This window comes from Cynara cardunculus (assembly GCF_001531365.2).
Source record: "Cynara cardunculus var. scolymus isolate 2C chromosome LG 9, CcrdV1, whole genome shotgun sequence".
NCBI lineage: Eukaryota > Viridiplantae > Streptophyta > Magnoliopsida > Asterales > Asteraceae > Cynara > Cynara cardunculus.
The window spans coordinates 8,536,997-8,545,589 of record NC_037536.1 but is presented as its reverse complement, the minus strand read 5'-3'; positions in this window follow the sequence as shown (position 1 = coordinate 8,545,589).

The following is an 8,593-nucleotide window of genomic DNA, read 5'->3' as shown; positions in this document are numbered from 1 at the left end:
TAAGCAACATTTTAAACATTTAAGAATTAATTATCAATGTTTTACAGATTGTTTGGGTTCGGTTCGAAAATATAATATTAAGCTTGAGTTTGAATAAATATTACTTGAGCTCGAATATTTTTTTAGTGGTACCAGTAGCGTACGTGTACAATATAGCGTGTGGTAGATATGTTTTTGGAGGAGCTGGAGTCTGAATTTATAAAAAAACTGTATTTTTGTTCGAATTGACGATAAATATTTGTAAGTTGTATGTTATACCCATGACGCGTGTCACTCAGATACACTGCCAACAAGCCATGTAAACCTAAAGGGTCGCACACAAAGAACACGTATGCTTCCACTAAAGAAAAAAAATCTAAACATATGTACTGTTTTGTGATTATTATAATTACAGGGTTTAATCTATAAATATGTATATAATTATCTTAAATGTTTTTAGATAATTATATAAGATATTATTAGATAAGTAAATAATCATTTTAGATATGAGATATCGATTAAGCCTTATCAAGAGTTATGGTAAGTGATACTAGTTTTTTGTACAACTAGTAGTATTGTTACAAGAACAATTTTTATTTTCAGGAGTATAGACAATCTTAGGGTTTTGCAAACTTTCTTCTTCAGTACTACCATTTCCACCATGCTTGTGAGCGTACTCTGATATAACTGGTGTAAAAGCAGTTTGGAAGAAAAAGTTGTTTGCTTTGAAAAGAAATACAATTTTTTGATTAATAGTCAGGCTATTTCAAAAGATTCTATTTCTCAAGAAAAAGTTCTTGCAGTTTTGGAAAAATCCCAAGATCAGTTTGAAAAAATTAAGTTTCATTTAGAACAAATTGAAAAATTGGTTCGAAGTTAAATGAACTTAAAATTTGAAGGTAAARTACTTGAAGAAGCTTATAAGTTTTGTAACCAACAGAATTTCCCAAAACCCATTGGTTATTCTGAGACAAGTAATATTGCTTCAGAATCAAATAAATTGGTTATTTCACAAAACAATATAATCATCTCTCTTTTAGTATCTTTACATCACAAAGTTGATAAAATCACTTTTAAAGAAGATCTTGATAATCTTATTGGGAATTTTTCAAATCTTTCAACAACTTTTGAAAAGAAAACTGCTCCCAAAGTTAAAACAAATTTTCTTGTTTACAAGCAAAATGGCAGTTAGAACTTCTTTTCTTGGTAGATCTAGAACTATCAATGAAAATAATTCCACTGAAAATAACAGATCTCAAATGATTGGACAAGAAACTAGGCTAAATTTCACTACCCTAGGAAATTTATTTGCTCGAAGACCTTCTAATACTTCAAGACTTGAAGATATGATTAATGTKGATAGAAGTATGCAACTTCTTARTCATAATCAGTTAGAAGCCTTCAAYYCTACTAGACTTTATTCTACTGGGATGTTTGCAAGAAACTCTGGTCTTTTTAGACATCATAGTTTACAAATGCTTGYYGTACCTCAAGGAAGAGTTGTTTCTATTAATYTAATGACTAGAGAAGCTAGTATTAGATTAAGACAAACCAGCAGAACTACTCTACATTTTGGACTTTTAACTATTGCAGTTAAAGGATATCATAGAACMGGTGCAGGRACAAAAGCYTTGTTAGTCTTGATTGACAATAGATTTTCTAATCTTGATCAAGYTATTATAGGAACCATGGAAATTGATTTAAATAACAATATAGGTGTTGCTTATATTGCTCCTCAAAWCTTTTCATTAAGTGTTAGTGATTTCTGTAAGCATGTTACCTTGCAAATCCAAACACTAGGATATGAAAACTTTATAGGAAGAAATATTGGAGTAGAAATTGTGTTTTTAGGAAGACTAACTGGAACAACTGGAAGTCAGTATAATGTTGATATTGACTYARTCATACAGACTTTGTCTTCTAGAGGAATACAAATGATACCCCCAGTMYACATTGATTCTCAAACCATTGYTGGAAGTGAATGGACCATTCCATTTCACAGAGAACCAACTACTATTGTCCCCACAAGTTATGTCTCTTACATYAACCCTARTGGATYTAAATCTYTRAGATTTAGAAATTATAAGGACAATGCCTCATCTTCACATATTGATGATGAAACTGAAACTACTGATGAAGATCCTCATAGATCTTCCACTAGTTTTATGAATATTGAATTAAGTGATGAATGGGATACATTAGAAGAAGACTTTAAGTACTTTGATTCTAGTAACCCAAATAAAATCAAACCCTTTTTAGTCAAGTATACTCCTCCTGAGTCAAGCAAGATTAAAATTGAAGATATCAAACCCACTGGATGGAGTGACACAGATCATAAAATTCTTTACCCTAAAGAATTATTTGGTTATACTCTTGATCCTAAGGAGATTGATGAMATGGAAGTTCTTCTTAAGAAACAAGGACAACTTCATGAATCACAAATTATCTATCAAGATGATTTAGGRAATATAAGAATAACTCCAAAAGATGARGATYCTTTGGACTCTTTCTTATCAGATTMTGTARAGACCATTAATTTTGCTCTYATGAATGAAGGAAGTGGATCYTCTGTTACTCATCCTTTACCWGGAAGACTGGAAAGCATGACTTATGAAACAGGTAGACCTCCTAGAACTCAAGCCAAAGGTTATGTTGAACCTACACAAAGTTACAGGAATAAAGGAAGAAGATTGCCAACTGATCCAACTTTTACTTGGAAATCTACACCTTTATTGAATCTAACTGATATTCATCCTCAGTTATGGAATTCATACTTAGAAACTTGGTCTCAAGAAGTTCACCGTGACTATACTGCTAAATATCTTGAAAAAGACATTAATGCAGAAGTTATGATTTCTATTGCTGAAAACTATCTTGGAACTACTGCATTTGCTGCATGGGAAGATTGGAAAAAACATTTTCCTGAACCACTTGCACAACTTGTTTCACAAGGTAATAACATAAGGAATTTCACCTCAACAGTTCTTCGAATTATTAATGGTGGTGATACCTGCCTTTATTGATACAGGAGCATCTCAAACAACTTTAGACACTTCTATCCTTCCTCCATCTTTACTTGATAAACTTGTGGAAGCACAGAAGCCTTTGCAATCTATGACGTTTACAGGAATGATACACTCAACCAATCATTATTTCAAAAATCTTCAAATCCAATTTCAAACAAATTGTCAAGATTGGTCTGATGTATATCCTTTAGACATATGCTGGGTTGAACCTCTTGATAAGCTTTATGGCATAAATTTAATCCTTGGGTTAAATTTTCTTCTGGCCAAAGGTAGATCTGTTACTCTTTGTAACGATTATGTCCTTTTTTCTCAACATACTGCTTTTACACCAGTTATATCAGAGTACGCTCACAAGCATGGTGGAAATGGTAGTACTGAAGAAGAAAGTTTGCAAAACCCTAAGATTGTCTGTATTCCTGAAAATAAAAATTGTTCTTGTAACAATACTACTAGTTGTACAAAAAACTAGCATCACTTAGTCCTGAGAAGACTTTAATTGATTTTCCAAATTTCCCTAAGATTCTGGAAAATGACTCTGAAAATGATGACTCTTTTAAAGATTATTCTTTTTTAGACTTATCATATAAACTCATAAAACCCCATATCTTGAATCAAAAGCTTATAAGTAAATCTTTTGCTTATGAAGGTATTTTACATATGGTGGATCATTTACAAAAGACTGAAATTATTGGGGAAATTCCTACAAAGTTTTGGGATAGAAATAAAATCTTTTGTAAACTTGAAATAATTAATCCAGATTTAGTAATTAAGACAGGAATGCCTAAATATGATAATTGGACTATTGATGAGTTCAAAATGCATATTTCTCAATTATTAGAACTTGGAGTAATTACCAGAAGCACTTCTAGTCATAGAACTGCTGCTTTTATAGTTCAGAAAGAATCTGAAAGAAAACGTGGTCAATCAAGAATGGTTTTTAACTATAAAAGATTGAATGACAATACACATATTGATGGCTATTGTATTCCTACAAAAGAAATTTTGTTAAACAAAATCCAAGGTGCTAAATGGTTTTCAAAATTTGATCTCAAATCAAGATTGTGGCAAGTAAAAATGCACCCTGAGTCAATCCCATGGACAACTTTTACATGTAGTGAAGGTCATTTTGAATAGAAGGTTATGCCTTTTGGTTTAAAAAATGCCCCTCAAATCTTTCAAAGAAAAATGGATAATTGTTTTCAACACTTATCTAATTTCACATGTGTTTACATTGATGATGTCCTGGTCTTCTCAAAAGACAAAAATGAACACTATGCACATTTGTATACTGTTTTTAAAATCTTTGAAAAAGAAGGAATGGTAATTTCACTCAAGAAAATGCAGCTTCTTCGAGAACATATTGAATTTCTTGGTGTTGAAATAGGAAAATGAAGGATTAAACTCCAACCTCATATATCTAGAAAGATTTCTGAATTTCCAGATAAGTTAGAAAACTTAAAACAACTTCAAAGTTTTTTGGGTTCTCTAAATTATTTTAGACCTTTTATCAAAGATCTTTCTAAATATACTGCTCCTCTTTACAACAAAACCTCAGTTAAAGGAACAAGAAAGTTTAATACTGAAGATATTAAACTTGTTCAAGAGCTAAAACAATTAATTATGAATCTTCCTGAAATGAGTTTACCTCTTGATTCAGATTACTTAATTGTTCAAACTGATGGATCTGCACATGGTTGKGGAGGAATTCTTTTAAAAAGACCCTCAAAATATTCCTCTATCCATGAAGAACAACTTTGTAGATATGCTTCAGGTGTTTACAAAGAAAAARGAAGATTAACATCTTTAGATTTTGAAGTCTTAGCTGTTATTAATTCCTGTGAATCTTTTGCTCTCTTTYTAACAGGGAAAAAKGAAATYACACTCAGAACTGACTGTGAATCTTTAGTCAAATTTGCTGATATGAAAAAAGAATCTAAGCTTCTTTCWAATAGATGGCTAAGATTAAATGAATATATCATTGGCAAAGGAATAAAATTTAATTTTGAGCATATAAAAGGAAAGACAAATGTTATTCCTGATCTCTTATCCATATTTTCTTCTTAATTTTCTGCAGGATGCCGAAACCAAGGGTTGTTAAGAAGGAAAATATCCCTGAGACTAAAGAAAAACTTCAAGTTGGAAGACAATTCATTCCTGTTTATCCTCCAGATAAGCAGTTTCTTTTCAACTTAAGATCTAGACTCACAAAAGAGGAATCTTCTATTTGTGACTCTATATGGAATCTCAAAACCAAATCTGACCAAACCAATGAGAAAATTTTTATTATTAACTCGGTTGCTCARAGATTTAATGACATTAAACAATGTCCAAAACGTTTTTATTGTTATCTCCTTATRAATGGACCTTATAAGGGAATTTACAAAAAATGGACAGATGTTGCTGCTAAAATTGAAGCTCAGAAACCTCTCTCCTCTTTGTGGAAGGGCTTTCATGATCTTGCTGAATGTCTTAAAGTTACGCATGATAAAGTAGGCTTCAACTATTATTTGGACCCTATCTTTGAAACTCATCAATTTTCTGATAACACAGAAAAAATGGATGATACAGAAAGTTTAGATTTCACTGTTGAACTCTTTTCTGAAAATAAACCTTTGATTCCTCCTATATCTTCACAAACAAAAGGAAAAAATATTTTGGAAGAATCAGAAGAGTTTGATGATAAGCAACTAATTGTTCCTAATCTTGGTTGCTTTTCATTTTTACAAAACTTAGTTGWTCTCTCTGACATCAACTTTAAAACTTTTTTAAAATACCAAGAATGGCTGATGATTTTATCYAGATCACCTGTTCAAGGTTTCTCAGTTCAATTGGAAGAAATTCCAACCCCAGATGATGAAAAACAAATATTTTTTAGAACAGTTCTGATTGATTTATCTTCTGCATCTGAACAAATGTTTCGAAATGAAAAAATAAGTTTTCATGATCTTTTCAAGTATGGATTACTTTGCGGACTAATCCTATCTGATATTGATCAAATTAATTGGCTTCCAGTTCGTGTCATCGAAGCTATTAAAATGGTTAAGACTTATGATGATTATCTCATCTTGGTGGACATTTATTCTTCACCTCCAAAATTCTGGAAAYCTGAGCCTGAACCTAGTTGTTCAGTCATCAAGATACTATCAAAGAATTTCTCTTCAGATTGGGAAGACAAACTGTTACTTCATTGTCCTAATTGGCAATACATTTCTGTCAATCCATTGAAGAAGTAAAGATATGGTATTACCATGTTTATTACTCGGACTTCTTTTGGAACTCTGAAGTATTGACATCTGAAGAATATTCACTCTTTGGAGAGGCTCCTATAGTCAAGATTTATATTCCATCTGCAATTGATGCCTACACATTTCTCAAGTTCTATAATGATGATGAAGAAGCAAAAGACAAATGGAGAATATTTTTCAAAGAAAAAGCTCTCMAAAGACTGGCAGACAAATTTCTGTAAAGCATAAAGATAAAATACATCTGTTATCTTAACAGCTGTATATGACAATGGTGGCAGACAAAGACAAAGACAAAAGCATCTTGTTTTTCTAAGTTTGAAAATTGTGGCATACTTTTCAGTAGTGCTCCCAACTTTTCACTGTTTATATGTTGAATTTGTTTCCGGTAATAGCCTTCGGTAGCCGGTTGTTTTTGCTTTCCCTTTCCTATAAATAAGCTTCTCTTCTAAGTGTTTCATACACACCTTCACAGTTTCAAATCACCTACATAGAGAGAGAAAAATAATAGAGAGTATCAAATATTAGTTGTTTGAAGTTTGTAAGCATCTATTTCTGTAATCAACCGATTGTACAAATACAAGGTTAGTTTTCATGGCAGGCTAAAACTCTTATTAGAGAACCATATCATGTTGTGACGTTATTTATATTTTTATCTTTTTAAATCTTTATTTATAAAGATAAGATCTCATGAATTATATCGTAAAGAAATTTGGTTGCTGTTAGTCCATACTCATGACAGGAGTATAACTGTCAGGCATTGAGCCAAACCTCTGGGAAATGTCCTGGTTGTAATTTTAAAAAATTGTCTTAAGATGTTCCAAGAAAGTTAAAATCTTCTTTGAAAAAACAAAAGACGTAAGGATGTATAAGTTCAGAAGAAGTACCCGTTGTTTTGCCAAGAGTGCATTTTGGGGAAAAAGTATGAATTAGTCCGAAAAGGTGAGTTTTTTTTATAAAAAAAAAAGGCTTTCTTGGTTTTATATTAAGAAATGTTTTTAAAAAGTGATAACAGAGTAACTAAAATGGGTGTTATGATATACAAAAATAAGATCTTATCTCTTTAAATTTTGATTATTAAGATAATATTGATATAAATGATTAACAACCTCTGATAATGGTTTTCTAATACTCCCTACTTGTTTGAATTAAGATAATATTTAGCCTGAATCTTTATGTTTAATATTAATTCCTGTCTTCTTACTTTTAAGAAGTGCCCTCATCCTGATCCTTTACATACTATTATATGTGGATGTCCTTGTGGATGTTTTTGATATGTTTATGAAATATTTAAATCTGAAAATCTAAAAAAGAACCTAACGTTTTTGTTAGCCTCTGATCTTTTAACTCTTGATTTAAAACATTATATTGCCAGAAAGGTGTTTAAGGACATCAATAAATTTATGGGAAATTTTTGGTTACATCTTATAGACCCATTTGTAACATCTTATAGACTCATTTGTAACATCTTATAGACCCATGACGAGATGTAAAAAAGGGCCCTAATTAAGTAAGAATTTTTTTCAATATATTGTTCTTATTATCATAAATAACATTAAATTCAAGAAATATTAATAATTCATATAAACCCGTTTTTCCTTGTATTCCTCAACACTAAATTAATCAGTAACTATTTCTAAATTAATATTATCTACCATATCATTTTTGTATAACATCGTCAATCCGTTCCACTATCAAACATATCCTATAATATACGTTTAATATATAGACTTGTATCATACAATCAAAACCTTATGTTGGTTATGGGCTTATGGCTTAGAGATTACTAGAATGGTACTCGTGCAATACATCGAAATACATCTTGATTTCAGTGTTTCGTTTTATTCTTTTTTATGTCGATATAATACGGTCTATGTGGTTTTGAGAAAACGAAAATGTTTTTATTTTTGAATAAAATATAAATTTGAAAATATCATAAAATTTTGAAAAAAAAATATATCGATATCAATATCAATATCAAATTCATCTTTTTAAAAGTTCTTATGTTTCGGTGTAATTTTCTTTAATTCAATTTTCTAATTGCAATTTTATTTAGGTTTAGTAACAAATAAATTTAATTTAGGTCTAATAATATAATCTATAATATATTATAAACATTTGACAAAAACTCTTAAAAACGATTTTTTATTCATAGGGGACTGTTTATCGATGCATATTACTTAAAATTCAAGATTACAAGTAGAATGTGCATGAGTACATCTTATTAAACCTCTATGTTTGAATTCGTGTAACTAACTGCATATAAACATAATTAAATACATGATAAACATCATTTTAAATATAAAAAATCTAAAATATAATTAAGATAATCATTAAGTTCTAACA